The following is a 9,737-nucleotide window of genomic DNA, read 5'->3' on the forward strand; positions in this document are numbered from 1 at the left end:
CAGTGTGTGTGTTTCATTGTGTGTGAGTCAGTGTGTGTGAGTCAGTGTGTGTGAGTCAGTGTGTGTGAGTCAAGGTGTGTGTCAGTGTGTGTGAGTCAGTGTGTGTGAGTCAGTGTGTGTGTCAGTGTGTTTGTGTCAGTGTGCGTGAGTCAGTGGGTGTGAGTCAGTGTGTGTGTCTGTGTGTGAGTCAGTGGGTGTGAGTCAGTGTTTGTGTCAGTGTGTTTGTGTCAGTGTGTGTGAGTCAGTGTGTGTGAGTCAGTGTGTGTGAGTCAGTGTGTTTGTGTCAGTCTGTGTGAGTCAGTGTGTGTGAGTCAGTGTGTGTGAGTCAGTGTGTGTGTCAGTCTGTGCGTGTCAGTGTGTGAGTCAGTGTGTGCGAGTCAGTGTGTGTGAGTCAGTGTGTGTGAGTCAGTGTGTGTGAGTCAGTGTGTATGTCAGAGGGTGTGAGTCAGTGTGTGTGTCAGTGTGTGAGTCAGTGGGTGTGAGTCAGTGTGTGTGAGTCAGTGTGTTTGTGTCAGTGTGCATGAGTCAGTGTGTGAGTCAGTGTGTTTGTGTCAGTCTGTGTGAGTCAGTGTGTGTGAGTCAGTGTGTGTGAGTCAGTGTGTGTGTCAGTCTGTGTGTGTCAGTGTGTGAGTCAGTGTGTGTGAGTCAGTGTGTGTGAGTCAGTGTGTGTGAGTCAGTGTTTGTGAGTCAGTGTGTGTGAGTCAGTGTGTATGTCAGAGGGTGTGAGTCAGTGTGTGTGTCAGTGTGTGAGTCAGTGGGTGTGAGTCAGTGTGTGTGAGTCAGTGTGTTTGTGTCAGTGTGCATGAGTCAGTGTGTGTCAGTAAGTGTGTGTGAGTCAGTGTGTGTGAGTCAGTGTGTGTGACTAAGTGTGTGTGTGTCAGTGTGTGTGTGTCAGTGTCTGAGCCAGTGTTTGTCTGTCAGTGTGTGTGAGTCATTGTGAGTGTGTCAGTGTGTGTAAGTCACTGTGTGTGAGTAAGTGTGTGTGAGTCAGTGTGTGCGTGTCAGTGCGTGTGTGTCAGTGTGTGAGTGTCAGTGTGTGGGAGTCAGTGGTTGTGAGTCAGTGTGTGTGTGTCAGTGTGTGTGTCAGTGTGTGTGAGACAGTGTGTGTGTCAGTGTGTGTGAGTCAGTGTGTGTGAGTCAGTGTGTGTGAGTCTGTGTGTGTGTGTGTCAGTGTGTGTGAGACACTGTGTGTGAGTTAGTGTGTGTAAGTCAGTGTGTGAGGCAGTATGTGTGAGTCAGTGTGTGAGTCAGTGTGTGTGATTCAAGATGTGTGAGCCAGTGTGTGTGAGTCAGTGTGTGTGAGTCAGTGTGTGTGTGTCAGTGTGTGTGTGTCGGTCTGTGTGTGTCAGTGTGTGTGAGTCAGTGTGTGTGAGTCAGTGTGTGTGAGTCAGTGTGTGTGTGTCAAGGTGTGTGTCAGTGTGTGTGAGTCAGTGTGTGTGAATCAGTGTGTGTGAGTCAGTGTGTGTGTGTCAGTGTTTGTGAGTCAGTGTGTGTGAGTCAGTGTTTATGTCAGAGTGTGTGAGTCAGTGTGTGTGTCAGTGTGTGAGTCAGTGGGTGTGAGTCAGTGTGTGTGTCAGTGTGTTTGTGTCAGTCTGCGTGAGTCAGTGGGTGTGAGTCAGTGTGTGTGTCTGTGTGTGAGTCAGTGGGTGTGAGTCAGTGTGTGTGTCAGTGTGTTTGTGTCAGTGTATGTGAGTCAGTGTGTGTGAGTCAGTGTGTGTGAGACAGTGTGTTTGTGTCAGTCTGTGTGAGTCAGTGTGTGTGAGTCAGTGTGTGTGAGTCAGTGTGTGTGTCAGTCTGTGTGTGTCAGTGTGTGAGTCAGTGTGTGTGAGTCAGTGTGTGTGAGTCAGTGTGTGTGAGTCAGTGTTTGTGATTCAGTGTGTGTGAGTCAGTGTGTGTGAGTCAGTGTGTGTGAGTCAGTGTGTGTGAGTCAGTGTTTGTGAGTCAGTGTGTGTGAGTCAGTGTGTATGTCAGAGGGTGTGAGTCAGTGTGTGTGTCAGTGTGTGAGTCAGTGGGTGTGTGTCAGTATGTGTGTGTCAGTGTGTGAATCAGTGTGTGTGAGTCAGTGTGTGTGAGTCAGTGTGTGTGATTCAGTGTGTGTGAGTCAGTGTGTGTGTGAGTCAGTGTGTGAGAGTCAGTGTTTGTGAGTCAGTGTGTGTGTGTCAGTGTGTGAGTGTCAGTGTGTGGGAGTCAATGTTTGTGAGTCAGTGTGTGTGTCAGTGTGTGTGTCAGTGTGTGTGAGACAGTGTGTGTGTCAGTGTGTGAGTCAGTGGTTGTGAGTCATTGTGTTTGTGTCAGTGTGCGTGAGTCAGTGTGTGTGAGTCAGTGTGTGTGAGTCAGTGTGTGTGAGTCAGTGTGTGTGAGTCTGTGTGTGTGTGTGTCAGTGTGTGTGAGACACTGTGTGTGAGTTAGTGTGTGTGAGTCATTGTGTGTTAGACACTGTGTCTGAATCTGTGTGTGGAAGTCAGTGTGTGAGGCAGTATGTGTGAGTCAGTGTGTGAGTCAGTGTGTGTGATTCAAGATGTGTGAGCCAGTGTGTGTGAGTCAGTGTGTGTGAGTCAGTGTGTGTGTGTCAGTGTGTGTGTGTCGGTGTGTGTGTGTCAGTGTGTGTGATTCAGTGTGTGTGAGGCAGTGTGTGTGAGTCAGTGTTTGTGTGTCAGTGTGTGTGAGTCAGTGTGTGTGAGTCCGTGTGTGTGGGTCTGTGTGTGTCAGTGTGTGTGTATGTCAGTGTGTGTCCGTGTGTGCGTCTGTGTGAGTGAGTCAATGTGTGTGAGAGTCAGTGTGTGTGTTTCATTGTGTGTGAGTCAGTGTGTGTGAGTCAGTGTGTGTGAGTCAGTGTGTGTGAGTCAAGGTGTGTGTCAGTGTGTGTGAGTCAGTGTGTGTGAGTCAGTGTGTGTGTCAGTGTGTTTGTGTCAGTGTGCGTGAGTCAGTGGGTGTGAGTCAGTGTGTGTGTCTGTGTGTGAGTCAGTGGGTGTGAGTCAGTGTGTGTGTCAGTGTGTTTGTGTCAGTGTGTGTGAGTCAGTGTGTGTGAGTCAGTGTGTGTGAGTCAGTGTGTTTGTGTCAGTCTGTGTGAGTCAGTGTGTGTGAGTCAGTGTGTGTGAGTCAGTGTGTGTGTCAGTCTGTGCGTGTCAGTGTGTGAGTCAGTGTGTGCGAGTCAGTGTGTGTGAGTCAGTGTGTGTGAGTCAGTGTGTGTGAGTCAGTGTGTATGTCAGAGGGTGTGAGTCAGTGTGTGTGTCAGTGTGTGAGTCAGTGGGTGTGAGTCAGTGTGTGTGAGTCAGTGTGTTTGTGTCAGTGTGCATGAGTCAGTGTGTGAGTCAGTGTGTTTGTGTCAGTCTGTGTGAGTCAATGTGTGTGAGTCAGTGTGTGTGAGTCAGTGTGTGTGTCAGTCTGTGTGTGTCAGTGTGTGAGTCAGTGTGTGTGAGTCAGTGTGTGTGAGTCAGTGTGTGTGAGTCAGTGTTTGTGAGTCAGTGTGTGTGAGTCAGTGTGTATGTCAGAGGGTGTGAGTCAGTGTGTGTGTCAGTGTGTGAGTCAGTGGGTGTGAGTCAGTGTGTGTGAGTCAGTGTGTTTGTGTCAGTGTGCATGAGTCAGTGTGTGTCAGTAAGTGTGTGTGAGTCAGTGTGTGTGAGTCAGTGTGTGTGACTAAGTGTGTGTGTGTCAGTGTGTGTGTGTCAGTGTCTGAGCCAGTGTTTGTCTGTCAGTGTGTGTGAGTCATTGTGAGTGTGTCAGTGTGTGTAAGTCACTGTGTGTGAGTAAGTGTGTGTGAGTCAGTGTGTGCGTGTCAGTGCGTGTGTGTCAGTGTGTGAGTGTCAGTGTGTGGGAGTCAGTGGTTGTGAGTCAGTGTGTGTGTGTCAGTGTGTGTGTCAGTGTGTGTGAGACAGTGTGTGTGTCAGTGTGTGAGTCAGTGGTTGTGAGTCAGTGTGTGTGTGTCAGTGTGTGTGAGTCAGTGTGTGTGAGTCAGTGTGTGTGAGTCTGTGTGTGTGTGTGTCAGTGTGTGTGAGACACTGTGTGTGAGTTAGTGTGTGTAAGTCAGTGTGTGAGGCAGTATGTGTGAGTCAGTGTGTGAGTCAGTGTGTGTGATTCAAGATGTGTGAGCCAGTGTGTGTGAGTCAGTGTGTGTGAGTCAGTGTGTGTGTGTCAGTGTGTGTGTGTCGGTCTGTGTGTGTCAGTGTGTGTGAGTCAGTGTGTGTGAGTCAGTGTGTGTGAGTCAGTGTGTGTGTGTCAAGGTGTGTGTCAGTGTGTGTGAGTCAGTGTGTGTGAATCAGTGTGTGTGAGTCAGTGTGTGTGTGTCAGTGTTTGTGAGTCAGTGTGTGTGAGTCAGTGTTTATGTCAGAGTGTGTGAGTCAGTGTGTGTGTCAGTGTGTGAGTCAGTGGGTGTGAGTCAGTGTGTGTGTCAGTGTGTTTGTGTCAGTGTGCGTGAGTCAGTGGGTGTGAGTCAGTGTGTGTGTCTGTGTGTGAGTCAGTGGGTGTGAGTCAGTGTGTGTGTCAGTGTGTTTGTGTCAGTGTATGTGAGTCAGTGTGTGTGAGTCAGTGTGTGTGAGACAGTGTGTTTGTGTCAGTCTGTGTGAGTCAGTGTGTGTGAGTCAGTGTGTGTGAGTCAGTGTGTGTGTCAGTCTGTGTGTGTCAGTGTGTGAGTCAGTGTGTGTGAGTCAGTGTGTGTGAGTCAGTGTGTGTGAGTCAGTGTTTGTGATTCAGTGTGTGTGAGTCAGTGTGTGTGAGTCAGTGTGTGTGAGTCAGTGTGTGTGAGTCAGTGTTTGTGAGTCAGTGTGTGTGAGTCAGTGTGTATGTCAGAGGGTGTGAGTCAGTGTGTGTGTCAGTGTGTGAGTCAGTGGGTGTGAGTCAGTGTGTTTGAGTCAGTGTGCTTGTGTCAGTGTGCATGAGTCAGTGTGTGTCAGTAAGTGTGTGTGAGTCAGTGTGTGTGAGTCAGTGTGTGTGACTAAGTGTGTGTGTGTCAGTGTGTGTGTGTCAGTGTCTGAGCCAGTGTGTGTCTGTCAGTGTGTGTGAGTCATTGTGTGTGTGTCAGTGTGTGTAAGTCAATGTGTGTGAGTAAGTGTGTGTGAGTCAGTGTGTGCGTGTCAGGGCGTGTGAGTCAGTGTGTGTGAGTCAGTGTGTGTGAGTAAGTGTGTGTGAGTCAGTGTGTGTGTGTCAATGTGTGTGAGTCAGTGTGTGTGTGTCAGTGTGTGTGTGTCAGTGTGTGTGTGTCAGTGTGTGTGAGTCAGTGTCTGTGAGTCAGTGTCTGTGAGTCAGTGTGTGTGAGTCAGTGTGTGTGTGTCAGTGTGTGTGAGTCAGTGTGTGTGTGTAAGTTTGTGTGAGTCAGTGTCTGTGAGTCAGTGTGTGTGAGTCAGTGTGTGTGAGTCAGTGTGTTTGAGTCAGTGTGTGTGAGTCAGTGTTTATGTGTCAGTGTGTGTGAGTCAGAGTGTGTGAGTCCGTGTGTGTGGGTCTGTGTGTGTCAGTGTGTGTGTATGTCAGTGTGTGTCCGTGTGTGCGTCAGTGTGAGTGAGTCAATGTGTGTGAGAGTCAGTGTGTGTGTTTCATTGTGTGTGATTCAGTGTGTGTGAGTCAGTGTGTGTGAGTCAGTGTGTGTGTGTCAAGGTGTGTGTCAGTGTGTGTGAGTCAGTGTGTGTGAATCAGTGTGTGTGAGTCAGTGTGTGTGTGTCAGTGTTTGTGAGTCAGTGTGTGTGAGTCAGTGTTTATGTCAGAGTGTGTGAGTCAGTGTGTGTGTCAGTGTGTGAGTCAGTGGGTGTGAGTCAGTGTGTGTGTCAGTGTGTTTGTGTCAGTGTGCGTGAGTCAGTGGGTGTGAGTCAGTGTGTGTGTCTGTGTGTGAGTCAGTGTGTGTGAGTCAGTGTGTGTGTCAGTGTGTGTGAGTCAGTGTGTGTGTGTCAGTGTGTGTGAGCCAGTGTGTGTGAGTCAGTGTGTGTGTGTCAGTGTGTGTGAGTCAGTGTTTGTGTGTCAGTGTGTGTGAGTCAGTGTGTGTGTGTCAGTGTGTGTGTGTCAGTGTGTGTGAGTCAGTGTGTGTGAGTCAGTGTCTGTGAGTCAGTGTGTGTGAGTCAGTGTGTGTGTGTCAGTGTGTGTGAGTCAGTGTGTGTGTGTCAGTGTGTGTGTGTCAGTGTGTGTGAGTCAGTGTGTGTGAGTCAGTGTCTGTGAGTCAGTGTGTGTGAGTCAGTCATAGAGTCATAGAGTCATAGAGTTTTACAGCACAGAAAGAGGCCCTTCGGCCCATTGTGTCTGCGCCGCCCATCCATCCCTGTCCAGTCTAATCCCATTTTCCAGCATTTGGTCCATAGCCTTGTATGCAATGGCATTTCAAGTGCTCATCCAAATGCTTCTTGAATGTTGTGAGGGTTCCTGCCTCCACCACCCTTTCAGGCATTGAGTTCCACATTCCAACCACCCTCTGGGTGAAAAAGTTCCTCCTCAAATCCCCTCTAAATCTCCTGCCCCTTACCCTGAATCTATGCCCCCTTGTTATTGACCCCCCCACTAAGGGGAAAAGTTCCTCTTTATCTACCCTATCTATGCCCCTCATTATTTTGTACACCTCAATCAGGTCCCCCCTCAGCCTTCTCTGCTCCAAGGAAAACAACTCCAGCCTGTCCAGCCTCTCTTCATAGCTGAGGCGTTCCATCCCAGGTAACATCCTGGTGAATCTTCTCTGCACCCTCTCCAAAGCAATCACATCCTTCCTATAGTGAGGCGACCAGAACTGCACACAGTACTCCAGCTGTGGCCTCACCAGCGTTTTGTACAGCTCCATCATAACCTCCCTGCTCTTATATTCTATGCCTCGGCTAATGAAGGCAAGTATCCCATATGCCTTTTTAACCACCTTATCTACCTGCTCCGCTGCCTTCAGGGATCTATGTACATGTACACCAAGGTCCCTCTGACCCTCTGTACTTCCTAGGGTCCTACCACTCATTGTGTATTCCCTTGCCTTATTTGTCCGTCCAAAATGCATCACCTCGCACTTTTCAGGGTTAAATTCCATTTGCCACTTTTCCGCCCATCTGACCAACCCGTTTATATCGTCCTGTAGCCGGAGGCTTTCCTCCTCGCAATTTACCACCCCACCAATTTTCGTGTCATCTGCGAACTTACTGATCATACCTTTTACATTTTCATCCAAATCATTTATGTAGATCACAAACAATAAGGGACCCAGCACCGATCCCTGAGGTACCCCACTGGACACAGGCTTCCAGTCACAAAAGCAACCTTCGACCATCACCCTCTGCCTCCTGCCACTCAGCCAGTTTAGGATCCAACGCGCCAAGGCACCCTGGATCCCATGGGCTCTTACCTTCTTGACCAGTCTCCTATGCGGGACTTTGTCAAAAGCTTTACTGAAGTCCATGTACACCACATCCACAGCATTTCCCTCATCCACCCCACTAGTCACCCCCTCGAAAAATTCGATCAGATTTGTTAGACATGATTTACCCTTAACAAAGCCATGCTGACTATCCCCGATTAATCCTTGCCTCTCCAAGTGGAGATTAATTTTGTCCCTCAGAATTTTTTCCAATAATTTCCCCACCACAGATGTTAGACTCACTGGCCTGTAATTCCCTGGTTTATCCCTGCTACCCTTCTTGAATAATGGTACTACGTTAGCTGTTCTCCAGTCCTCTGGTACATCCCCTGTGGCCAGAGAGGTTCTGAAAATTAGTGTCAGAGCCCCTGCAATCTCCTCCCTTGCCTCCCACAGCAGCCTGGGATACATCTCGTCCGTGCCTGGGGATTTATCCACTTTTTGGCCCGCTAAAACCGCTAGCACCTCCTCCCTCTCGATGCTAATATGTTCAAGTATGTCACAGTCCCCTTGCCCGATTTCTATGTCTGCATCGTCTTTCTCCATAGTGAACACAGATGCAAAAAATTCATTTAAAACCCCGCCTACATCCTCTGGCTCTACACACAGATTGCCACTTTGGTCCCTAATGGGCCCTACCCTTTCCCTGGTTATCCTCTTGCCCTTAATATACTTATAAAACATCTTAGGATTTTCCTTTATTTTGCTCGCCAGTGTTATTTCATGGCCCCTCCTCGCCCTCCTAATTTCTTTTTTAAGTATGCCCCTGCACTTTTTATACTCCTCTAGGGCTTCTTCCGTCTTTAGTCTTTTGTAACTGCCAAAAGCCCCCCTCTTATTTCTAATGCATTTTTGTATATCCCTTGTCATCCAAGGTTCCCTTTGCTTGTTGGTCCCACCCTTGACCTTTACAGGAACATGTTGGCGTTGTACTCTCTCTGTTTCCCTTCTGAAAGTCTCCCACTGTTTTGATGTGGATTTTCCTATAAGCAGCTGCTCCCAGTCCACTTTGGCCAGATCCTGCCTTATCATATTAAAATCGGCCTTCCCCCAATTTAGAACCCTTATTTCCGGGCCATCTTTGTCTTTTTCCATGACCACCTTAAATCTCACCGAATTATGGTCACTGTCGCCAAAATGCTCTCCTACTGACACTTCCACCACTTGCCCGGCTACATTCCCCAGAATTAGGTCCAGTACCGCCCCCTCTCTTGTAGGACTTTCTACATGTTGGCTCAAAAAGCTCTCCTGGATGCACTTTAAGAATTCTGCACCCTCTAAGCCTTTCACACTCTGACTGTCCCAATTTATATTGGGGAAGTTGAAATCCCCCACTATTATTACCCTATTATTTTAGCACTTCTCGGAGATTTGCCTACATATCTGTTCCTCTATCTCCCCCTGACTGTTTGGGGGCCTATAGTACACTCCCAGCAAAGTGCTTGCCCCCTTTTTGTTTTTAAGTTCTACCCATATGGCCTCATTAGAGGAACCCGCTAATATATCATCCCTCCTTACAGCAGTAATTGACTCCTTAATTAATATTGCAACACCCCCTCCCCTTTTACACCCCCCTCTGTCTCGCCTGAAGATTCTATACCCCGGAATATTGAGCTGCCAGTCCTGACCCTCCCTCAACTATGTCTCCGTGATAGCAACAATATCGTACTCCCATGTGTTCAACAACAACTTCAGTTCATCCACCTTATTTGCAAGACTCCTTGCATTAAAATAAATGCCTTCCAGCCCTGCCATATTCTCTTTTGCCTTCACATATTTGCTCTGCCTTCCCAGCTGACTTGTTTTTCCCTCTGTATTTGGCCGTAAATCACCCCCTACTATAACTCCACTCTGTATCCCAACCCCCTGCCAAGTTAGTTTAAACCCTCCCCAGCAGTGCGAGCAAACCTCCCCGCAAGGATATTGGTTCCCCCCTGGTTCAGGTGTAAACCGTCCGACTTGTACAAGTCCCAACTTTCCCAGAAGCAGACCCAGTGATCCAGGAAACTAAAGCCCTCCCCCTTGCACCATCCCTTTAGCCACGCATTCATCAGTGTGTGTGTGTCAGTGTGTGTGAGTCAGTGTGTGTGTGTCAGTTTGTGTGACTCAGTGTCTGTGAGTCAGTGTGTGTGAGTCAGTGTGTGTGAGTCAGTGTGTGTGAGTCAGTGTGTGTGTGTCAGTGCGTGTTGGTCAGTGTGTGTGAGTCAGTGTGTGTGAGTCAGTGTGTGTGTGTCAGTGTGTGTGAGTCAGTGTGTGTGTGTCAGTGGGTGTGAGTCAGTGTGTGTGTGTCAGTGTGTGTGTCAGTGTGTGTGAGTCAGTGTGTGTGAGTCAGTGTCTGTGAGTCAGTGTGTGTGAGTCAGTGTGTGTGTGTCAGTGTGTGTGAGTCAGTGTGTGTGTGTCAGTTTGTGTGAGTCAGTGTCTGTGAGTCAGT

Source organism: Somniosus microcephalus, chromosome 1 (assembly GCF_052327205.1).
Source record: "Somniosus microcephalus isolate GS21.2 chromosome 1, FLI_Smic_1.0, whole genome shotgun sequence".
Classification (NCBI taxonomy): Eukaryota; Metazoa; Chordata; class Chondrichthyes; order Squaliformes; family Somniosidae; genus Somniosus; species Somniosus microcephalus.